The sequence below is a fragment of the Panthera uncia genome (genome assembly GCF_023721935.1).
Source record: "Panthera uncia isolate 11264 chromosome B2 unlocalized genomic scaffold, Puncia_PCG_1.0 HiC_scaffold_25, whole genome shotgun sequence".
Classification (NCBI taxonomy): domain Eukaryota; kingdom Metazoa; phylum Chordata; class Mammalia; order Carnivora; family Felidae; genus Panthera; species Panthera uncia.
In genome coordinates this window covers 12,151,038-12,162,486 of record NW_026057581.1, presented here as the reverse complement: position 1 = coordinate 12,162,486, position 11,449 = coordinate 12,151,038, and positions in this window count along the sequence as shown.

Genomic DNA, 11,449 nt, shown 5'->3' with positions numbered 1-11,449 from the left:
TCTCTCTGTCCCTCACTCGCTTGCACCCTCTCTCTCTCTCTCTTTCCAAAAAAAATATACATATCTAAAAATTAATGAATCAGACACAACAACATATTTTTTAGAGACACACGTTTTTCTGCTTGGCAATGTTTTCTTTTGAATTTGAGGGTGGTATTCTTTTTTCCAGTTCCAACTTGTTTAGATGTTTTTAAAAAGCTCACGGGCTCCAAAACTGCCCTTCTCTTGCATGAAAGAGAACGTGCGTGAGTGAGCTGACTTGCCCAGGAGGCCGCAGTTAGGAGGGGGAGAGTCTGATTTTGTGTTGTTGTTGTCCTTTGTTCTCAAGGCTCAGGCTAGCGGACGTGGACAAAATGCTTGCCGGACCTTACTTCCTGTATGGTTCCCCAGCTCCCCGGAGACTTGAATCTCAAATAAATGTTTCTGTCAGGAGGCTGAGCTCCCAGCTGTGCAAATTGGTCACAGATGTAATTGCATTTGCCCTCTGCCCTGGAGGAAAACACGCCTGTGGTTGGGGGTGTAGACGTCTCAGAATGAAAGACATGACTCCTGACTCTGGGTAATAGCCATGAAGCCCAAAATAAGCTACCATAGAGACAAGGCCACAGTGTTCCAGATGTACAGGACTGTTGCTAGCCAGACTCCTGGCCTGGACAGCCCGTCACCAAACTGGGGCTGCTTCATTGGCCAGCCGGACGTAATTAAGAGCCAAGCTTTTCCACTGGCAGCTCATGCTTCCAAGCATGACTCCGACCTCCCTTGACCCCCTCCCCGATGCCCACAGGACCTCTGCGAACAGCTCCGATTCCAAATTTCTTGAATGGTGGGCAACGACAGCCCAGGACACGAACACTGCCATGTTGCAACTGCTGGAATCGAACGAAAACGAACAGCAACAAGTACGGAGCCCCACCCAGTACCTGAAGATCTTAACACCGATTTGATCTAACCCCACCTCAGTTCAGCAGTGTCCGGCACAGAAATCGGACCCGGGAGACCACAGCAGGAGGCAATATGGCCGCGTCAGACCATCTGTTTGGAAATTTGAAGCCCTGGACATAGAAGGCTGTCCGGGTCAGGGGCGCGCCTGGGTGGCTCAGTCGATTAAGCATCTGACTCTTGATTTTGGCTCAAGTCACGATCTCACAGTTTGTGGGTTTGAGCCCCATGTTGGGCTCCGCGCTCTCCCCTGCTCACACACTCTCTCTCTGTCTCTCAAAATAAATAAATATTAAAAAGAAAAAGAAAAGAAAAAAGAAGGTTGTCCAGGATGGAGAGTCAGGGCCAGTCTGTACTTCACTGGGATAGAAAGCGGGAAAAACAGTGCCCGACGATCCCTGGAAATACTGGAAAAGGGTCTTATGTCATGCCGATCTCCCCAGCTAGTTTTCTAGGGATCACGGACCAGACAATTGAGACTTTTGTTCGGGAGCTGCTGGGCAGAAAACCTCCAGGAGACCAAAGATTGGTTTGAATGAACTTTTGAACAAAGTTCAAGGAACCTTCCTCTTTCTGGAGTTTTCACTCATTAGAGAACTGGCCAGTAGATAGGTACTCCAAGCACTGGAACAGAATAGGGTTCTCTGTGCCACCATTGTGAGGTGCCGTGGCTAAGGGTGCTGGGTCTGGGGTCAGTCTGCCTGGGTTTGAATTCCTTCTCTACCATCTATTAAACTTGTGACTTTGAGGTTTGAATCTCCTTGGCATCTCAATCTCTTCATTTGTAAAATGGGAATAATAAAAGTCCATACTTCATAGAGATGACAGGAGCCAACATAAAATAATTCATGCAAAGTGCTTTGAAGGGGGGGCGCCTGGGTGGCTCAGTCGGTTAAGCGTCCGACTTCGGCTCAGGTCATGATCTCACGGTCCGTGAGTTCGAGCCCCACGTCGGGGTCTGTGCTGACAGCTCAGAGCCTGGAGCCTGCTTCAGATTCTGTGTCTCCCTCTCTCTCTGACCCTCCCCTGTTCATGCTGTCTCTCTGTCTCAAAAATAAATAAACATTAAAAAAAAATTAAAAAAAAAAGTGCTTTGAAGGGAACCTCGCAGAGAGGGGAGGAGCAGGAAGAGGGGCTCAGGAAAGGAGGGGGGAGAGGGAGGGAAAGAGAGAAACAAGAAATTATTTTTTAAGTTTTATTTATTTATTTAGGTGTTGAGAGAGAGTGTGCACAAGCGGGGAAGGGGCAGAGAGAGAGGGAGAGAGAAAATTCCAAGCAGGTTCTGCACTGTCGGTACAGAACCCCATGCGGGGCTCAAACCCGCAAACTGTGAGATCATAGCCTGAGCTAAAATCAAGAGTCAGACACTTAACCAACTGAGCCACCCAGGCGTCCCAAGAAAACTTTTGTTGAGTGCCCATGCTTTTTATGTTCCAAGCACTTTGCTTTTGCACCATTGACTTCACCCTCACAACAACACTAAGTACGTTGTTATCCTTGTTACAGAAGAGGAAACTGAGATTCAGCAAGATCGTATTAATGTGCCCAGTGTCACACTGGCAGTTACGGCAGAGTCTGTATTCAGACTTCTGTCTGTCTGACTCCATAACCCCAACTCTGTGATGTGTTCTCCATGCCTTCCTCCTCACAACTGGGGTACAGCTCACCTTGGGGGAAAATAACACAGGTCAGGATCATTTAGGAGAATCTGTTCTGGGTCCCGAACATCCACGAGTACTCTTTTTTTTTTTTAATTTTTTTTTAACGTTTATTTATTTTTGAGACGGAGAGAAACAGAGCATGAACGGGGGAGGGTCAGAGAGAGGGAGACACAGAATCTGAAACAGGCTCCAGGCTCTGAGCGGTCAGCACAGAGTCCCACGCGGGGCTCGAACTCACGGACCATGAGATCATGACCTGAGCCGAAGTCGGACGCTTAACCGACTGAGCCACCCAGGCGCCCCCCACGAGTACTCTTAAGAGCAAGCCGAGGTCAGGGCCTCCCTTTTGACCCTGACACTTTTCTCTCTTTGCCAAGGAAAGGCTTCCCTCTTTCGCATGCAGAATCCTATCTAGGGGTGTGGTGCTGAGGCGTAAAACTTGCTGGGGAGCCCAACAGGAAAGGGACAATTTGAATAATTGAATAACTGGGTAATAAATGTTTCACAGTTCCATTTGCAATTCGTTTTCAGCAAAAGTGAAGGGGTATCTACCAGACATGTTAGCTGAGAAGTAGATCACTGAAAGGAATTTCTGGCAAGAGATCACCATGTGATTCTTAGCATATAATTCAGAGTTCAAGAAATGAAGTAATTTGCTATAACAAAAACATATCAGTTCTCATCCAATTAGGTCTACGAACTAGTCTTTTTCAGTGTTTGCACTTACTTATAAAAGTAGGAATAGGAATAGAATGAATGCTTAACCATGTCTCAGAGTTCAAAAATAGGTAAGTAATATTCACTCATAGATCTATGAATTGATTGCGGGCGGGGGGGGGACACTCATGCATACATGAACTTGCAATGAAATTTTACTTTTTCTGTATAGTTATCACTTTCCAAGCACACAAAATGTATAGGTTGATCAATAATATAATAGTAAGTTAATAGCAGCCAAGCCAGATTCATTTTTCACATCTTAACCTTTAGTTACAGAAACTTAAAAAAAATTAATTTTATATTTTTGTGGGGAAAAAATGTAATAGTGTGATTAGTAAAATATCCTGAAGTATAAAACGTATGATTATAACAGGATATAATTCTATGAGGAAGTGAAATTGAGAAAGTGAGAATTTCCAGGAGAAGAAGCAGTGATTTAAAATTTATTTTAAAATGTCAATAGTCTGAATACAGCAGACTGGACGTTTCTCTTTTTTTGCAACAATTTAAAATTTACAATGAAAATTTTTATTTTTTTTTAAATTTTTTCTTTAACGTTTATTTATTTTTGGGACAGAGGGAGACAGAGCATGAACGGGGGAGGGGCAGAGAGAGAGGGAGACACAGAATCGGAAGCAGGATTCCAGGCTCTGAGCCGTCAGCACAGAGCCTGATGCGGGGCTCGAACTCACAGACTGTGAGATCGTGACCCGAGCGAAGTCGGACGCTCAACCGACTGAGCCCCCCAGGCGCCCCTACAATGAAAATTTTTAGATGTCAGTCTAATGCAAGGAATCAGCTAGTATGTCAAAATTGTGATATGTGAGCAGAAATGTTTGAAAATGACTGATCTATATTCTGTGTGTGTGTGTGTGTGTGTGTGTGTGTGTGATTATTCCATTGAGCCAAATATAGAAGAATCCAAGTCTTATTTTCTAGATTTTGTTCTCTATGGCAGGAATCCCCAGTCTTTTCTTAGTGTTATGGACTGAATTGTGTTCCCCTGAAATGCGTACATTGAACCCCTAAACCCCTATGTGATGGTATTTTGAGATAGAGTCTCCAGGAAGGCAATTAAGGTTAAATAAGGTCACACAGATGGCATCTTAACCTGATGGGACTGATGTCATTAGAAGAAGAAGAAGAGATTCTGTGTCTCCCCCTCTCTATACCCCTCCCCTGCTCACGCTCTGTGCCTCTCAGTCTCTCAATAATAAATCAACGTTAAAAAAATTTTTTTAAAAAGACGAGGAAGCGATGCAAAAGATCTCTCTCTCCACATGCACACAGAGGAAAGGCCAGGTGAGGACACAGCGGGAAGGTGGCCAACAGCACGACAGGAGGTGGGACCTCACTAGAAACCTAGCCTGTCAGCCCCTTGATCTGAGATGTCCAGCCTCCGAACTTGAGAAAATAAATGTCTGAGTGTGGAGGCGATCCCACCCTCTGGTGACTTTATTTGTCAGCTCTGCACACTCTCCTTTATTTCTATATCCTTTAGGACAGCGTGGACATCTGCCCACTACCTCAAATTCCATCCTGTAAGTCCTTCCCTCACCAACTCCCTCAGTCGCTTTGTGGGCATCACGCAGCCTGTGAATATTCTAGAAGCCATTGGACTGTACACCTTAAAATGGGAGGTTTTATGGGATATGAATGATATCTCAATAAAACAATTAGGTTATATTGAAACAAAATCATCCTTATGAAAGACACAACTAAGAAATAGATTAAAGTACAGAATAATTATTGTCCTGTCAGGATCAAATTTTAATGTTTAGGTAATCAGTGTAAAGAAGCTTTATTATATTTTTTGTCATGTAAAAGGAAAACCCATTAGTAAATAATTAAATGAGGATCGTAGGAACATGGAGGAAATGAAGGGAACAAAGAGTAGGGTGCCTGGCTGGCTCCCTTGGTGGAGCACGTGAATTCTTGATCTTGGAGTCGTAAGTTCGAGCCCCATGTGGAGCATAGAGATTACCTACAAAAATAAATAAATAAAAAGAAAGGAATGAAGGACATTTCTGTAGGGACATGTCTGGGTAAAGGGAAAAAGGGTAGAAGGGTGGAGGAAGAGTGTGAGGGAGCCAGGAGGAAGCTCTCTATCTGGGAGGAAAATAAATGCTGGCCAAATGAATAAAGTTTCCCATTTTTGTATCACAGTAAATGGGAAGTTAACAGCAATTGCTTGCATTAACATTTGAACAAATTTTCACACTGCTGTTCCTGCCAGTGTAGCCAATTTTAAAGACTAAACCATCTTGTTTGGGACAGGAGCTTGCAAATGGAACGAAGAAGAATTCTGAAAACACACGCGGAAGGCATGTGAGGATGAGTGGGCACGTTATAAAGTTGGAACCAGAAAACACGTTGATGGTGTAGTGATTACAATCCCCTAGTTAGCACAAAAAAGGCACACAAGGATTTAATACACCATGTATTAACAGAATTTTTTGAGCTGAAAAATTCTTGAGAGAACATTATTGATTAATATCCTCAATTAAGAGATGGGAAAATCAAACTCCTCTGCTGGGAAGAGGAAGAACATATACTTTTCCCTATTCCTTCTGCTGAGTACAATGGAAACCTCTGGACATTATATATAAGACAAACATAAGCAAACTCTGAAAGGTGGAGAGAGGAAGGCAGGCTGGGAGGAACCTCAGGACCAAAGGAAGGACACAGTGGTGGCTTCCCTGGGGTTTCTTTCTTCCTCGTGTATCCCAGACTCAGAGCTGAAGAAGTCAGAAACTCTGAAACCTCAACAGACAAAGAGAAGAGAAGGCAGAACAAAAGCCTGCTCTCCCTGGCAAAAGGACCAGGAAGGGGGTGGCCTAGCAAGTCAGAAAACATTTAGATAATAATGGTCTCCTCCAGCCAAACGCCACAGAAAACTCCGTGACCACACCCCCACCATGCCAACAAAGGCCAAGAGGAGACCCTAGACTTCCACGTCCCCCAGACTGTAGCGAGGCACCCCCAAACCCCCCTCCAACACGTAGGGGTGGTCAGAAAAGAGCAAGTATGGAGCCAGGACTTTCATCCCCACCCATCCGCCAACATTGAGTCCATGGACATATGGAGAGCGTTCTACCCCAGCTGGCACTGATGAAGTACCCCTCTCCCTTCCCACTGGGATGGTATCAGAGGAGGCTCAGTGGAGAGCCAGGACTGTCACCACTACCCAGAGGTAATGAGGCCACCACACCCTCACCCCACCTCCACTATGAGCCAACGCAACTAAATCTTAGAAGTTCTCATCACAAGAAAAAGGATTTTTTTTTGCTACTTACGGTAACAGATGTTAACTAGACTTATTGTGGTGATCTTTTCACAATGTACACAAATAGCAAGTCATTATATTGTGTACCGGAAACTAATATAACATTATATGTCAGTTATACAGTAATAAAAGGAATAAAAAAAAAGAAATTATCCACCTTGAACAAGAGAGAAGAAATAGACTAAAGAGGTAGGAGGAGGAGGAGAAGGAGGAGGGGGAGGGGGTCGGAGGGAGACGGAGTGTGGAGGGGGGAGAGGAAGAGGGAGAAGAAGAAAAAAGAGAAAAAGAGAAAGGAGGAGGAGAGAAGAGCACCTCAAGGATAATTTAAATGCCCCTGTAACTGGAAGAGAGTCGAATTTGTAATTTAAAAACTCTAAAAGAACAAATCTCCAGGCCCAGAGAGTTTCACTGGAGAATTCGTTTAAACAAGAGCCAACACTAATTCTACACAATCTGTTCCAGAAAATAGAAGAGGAGGGATCACTTCCCAATTCATTTTATGAAACAAGTATTACCCTGTCAACAAAAGCAAAGACAGTGCAAAAAGAAAAAAACTACAGATAAGTATCCCTCACGAACAGAGATGCAAAAAATTTTAACAAAATACAGCCTTCGCAAATGGAATTTAGCAACATATAAACAGAGCTATAGGACAAGCGGGGCTTAGTCCAAGGATGTCAGGCTTGATTCAATATTCAAAAATTAACCAGGGTCCACCATATTAGCAGGCTAACAAATAAAAACCACATGATTTTGCCAGTCTACGTAGGGAAAAACATTTAACAAGACTCAACACGCTCATGATAAAAATACTTTGAAAAATAGGAATGCAGAGGAACTTCCTCAACTTAACTTTTTAAATCTACCAAAAGCTACAGCAAACATTACACTTAATGATGAAAGACTGCTTTCCCCTTTTTTGGATGTCTGCTCTCTCACTTTTATTCAACATAGTGCTGCAAGTTGTAGCCAGTATAATAAAGCAAGAAAAGAAAAAGAATACAGTTTGAAAAGGAAGTAATAAAACATTCCCTATTTGCAGATGACATAATTATCTGTAGAAAATTCCAAGGAATCCGCAAAAACATCCCTAGAAGTAATAAGTGAGTTCAGCAAGATTCCAGAATACAAGATAAACATGCAAAAAATCACATTTCCATATACTAGCAATGAACACATGGACATCAAAATTAAAATACAATACTGTTTATAATCACTCAAAGAACTGAAATACTTAGGTATAAATGTAACAAAATATGTATGGGATTTATATGCTGAAAACTACAAAATGCTGATTAAAAAAAAAAAAGATCTAACTAAATTCAGAGATATACCATGCTCATGGATTGGAAAACTCACTAAAGTAGCAAAGTCATTTTTCCCAAATTCATATATAGACTTAACACATTTCCTATCAAAATGCAAGCAAGAATCTTTATAGATGTAAGACAAGATTATTCTAAAATTTATATGAAAAGGCAAATAAATTAAAATAGCTAAAACAGGGGCGCCTGGGTGGCGCAGTCGGTTAAGCGTCCGACTTCAGCCAGGTCACTATCTCGCGGTCCGTGATTTCGAGCCCCGCGTCAGGCTCTGGGCTGATGGCTCGGCGCCTGGAGCCTGTTTCTGATTCTGTGTCTCCCTCTCTCTCTGCCCCTCCCCCGTTCATGCTCTGTCTCTCTCTGTCCCAAAAAAAAAAAAAAAAAAAAGTTGAAAAATAAAATAAAATAAAATAAAATAGCTAAAACAATTTGGAAAAAGAAGAAAGTAGGAGGAACCAGTAACTGATCTCAAGACATTATATAGTTACAGTAATCAAGACCATGTGGTTTTGGGGTGACTACAGTTGAGAATACTGTATCCTATACTTGAAAGTTGCCAAGTGAATAAATCTTAAAAGTTCTCATCCTACACACACACACACACACACACGCACAAGTAACTAGGTGAGGTGATGGATGTGTTACCCAAATTTAACACGGTAATCATTTCATAATACATATTTCTATCAAATCATCACGTCATACACTTTAAACTTACACAGTGTTATATGTCAATATCTCAGTATAGTTGGAGGAAAAAAGGAGAAAAGAATAATATGAAAAAGCTAAATAAATTATGGTTTATTAAAAAAAAAAAGGCTATATGGTATTGGTGAAATATGGGCACATAGATCAATGACACCATAAACAACCCAGAAATAGACTCAAACAAATATGTCCAAGTGATTTTTGACAAATGCAAAAGAGCAATTCAATGAAAGAAAAAGTTTTTTCAACAAACGGTACTGGAGAAATTGGATATCCACGGGCAAACAAACTGATCTTTAACCTAAGTCTCCGCACTTTGTATGAAATTAACTCAAAACGGATCTTTGATTTACATGTAAAACATCAAATCATAAAACTTTTAGTTAAAAAACATCGGAGAGGGGTGACTGGGTGGTTCAGTCGGTTGAGCGTCCGACTTCGGCTCAGGTCATGATCTCGCGGTCCGTGAGTTCGAGCCCCACGTCCGGCTCTGTGCTGACAGCTCTGAGCCTGGAGCCTGCTTCGGATTCTGTGTCTCCCTCTCTCTCTGCCCCTCCCCGCTCATGCTCTGTCTCTCTCTCTCCATCAAAAATAAATGAATATTAAAAAAAAAGATATTAAAAAAAATCAGAGAAAGTCTTCAGGATGTACAGCTAGGTAGAGTGTTCTCAGACTCAACACTAAAAGCATGATTCATAAAAGGAAAAGTTGACAAATTGGACTTCATCAAAATTAAAAATTTTGCTCCATGAAGGACCTTGTTATGAGGATGAAGAGACAAACTAGAGACAGGGAGAAAATATTGGCAAATCACATATTTGACAAAGGATTTATATGGAAAGTATACAAAGAACTCTCCACATTCAGGGGCGCCTGGGTAGCTCAGTTGGTTAAGCATCCAGCTCTTGGTTTCAGCTCAGGTCATGATCTCACAGCTTCATGGATTTGAGCCCCACATCAGGCTCCACACTAACAGTGCAGAGCCTGCTTGGGATCCTCTCTCTCCCTCTCTCTGTGCCCTTCCCCCACTCGCACCCTCTCTGTCTCTTTCAAAATAAAGAAATGAACTTAAAAAACAAAAAAGAACCTTCCACGTTCAACAGTGAAAAAGAAGAAGATACATAGATGGCCCATAAGCACATGAAAGTGTGTTTGACATCATTAGCCGTTAGGGAAATGCAAAGTAAAACCACAGTGAGATCACTCCACACCCATCAGAATAACTAAAATAACAAATAGTGGCAACAGGAAATGCTGTTGAGGATGCAGAGAAACTTGATTGCTCGTACGTCGCCGGTGGGAATGCAAAATGGTCCAGTCACTCTGGAAAACAGTCCGGCTGCCTCTTAAAAAATTAAACATGCAACTATCATATGACCCAGCAACTGTACTCCTGGACATTCGTCCCAGAGAAATGAAAACTTATGTTCATGCACAAACCTACCTACAAATGTTTTTCGTAGTTTTATTGTAAACATCTCACGAACAAAGGAAGTTTAGAAGGCTGATAGGATCTCAATAGCCATAGAGCACTCAACATTAACTGTCTACATGGAGGGTAGACTAGTTGACCGGTAGGCAGGACTTCAAATTTACAACATTATGATTTTGTGTCAAGAGCTCTCTTCCAGGCTTATGAGAGAATATAAAAAGCAAGTGGCCTTGACCTCCAAAAGTCTCACTTGAAAGGCCGGAGCAAACAAGGCTGGAGTTGGGCATACCACTGCAACCGAAGCCCTCTGTGGGAATGGTGATATAGATCAAAATGAACCGAGAGGAGGTCGCCTGAAAATTAGCCGTGTGTCACAGATAACAAGTAGAGTTTCTGTCAAGGCAAATATAAGTTGAGATTTTAAGTGATCATTTCTGGAACCATAGGGATCAAGGATGAGGCTTGTGTTCTGGAGGTGGAAAGGGATGGACAGATCAGACTGAGACGGGCAGAGAGGACAGGCTGGCTGCCTCAAAGTCACTGGGCCATCACCAGGTGGGGTTTCCCTTTTTTGCAGAGCTTGATAGCGCTTTATGGTCATTCTCCAAAATTTCCAACTCCCAGTTCTTTCTTTTGCTTGTGTTGGGAGTATGTTCAAGTTTCTCAGGAAGTATGTATGTAGTGACAATTCCCCACCCACTGTCCCTTCAAATATTCCTGTCTGAAGGAAGGATCATAACCCACCTCTACTTCTGACCCTCGTCTGGTCCTTGTTTCAGATGTTTTCAATGCAATAATCTCTAGAACATTGGGACACGGGGCGAGGGTAGGAGAATGTCAGTGACCTTTAACCCTTTAAAACCTATTTCCCTTCTTTTCTTCCCTACAGTACTCAGTAGATCTATTTCACCAAAGTTCTTTTGATCCTTTTACTCCTAGAGAGTTTATTTATTTTGTTTCTTTTTCTTTTTCTTTTTCTTTTTTTAGATCAGTGTTTGCCTTTCCTCCTCAGTAGAATCTAAATTTCCTTGATGACTGCCAGCCATGAGCACGGGGTGGGGCTCACCCTATACGTCTGCCCTATTTGTCTAGTAAATCATATTATGATTCTGGGTGCTTTCCTACTAAGGCAGCTCATCTAGGGCATTGGCTCTACTGAGTCCTTTTCTGATCCTTGCTTGCATTTAGACTTGTGCCCACTGCCCAGCCGTAACAACCTTCATCAATTTCCCGTTAATTTACTAGCATGAACCCTTCATCAACCAATTTCTGTTAAGGATCACACAGTGCCACTGTTGTACAAGGAGAGCACTTCACTAAAACGACCACAAAATATTACTAACGTGTGGACACAACAACAGACGCAGATGATTGCAACTTG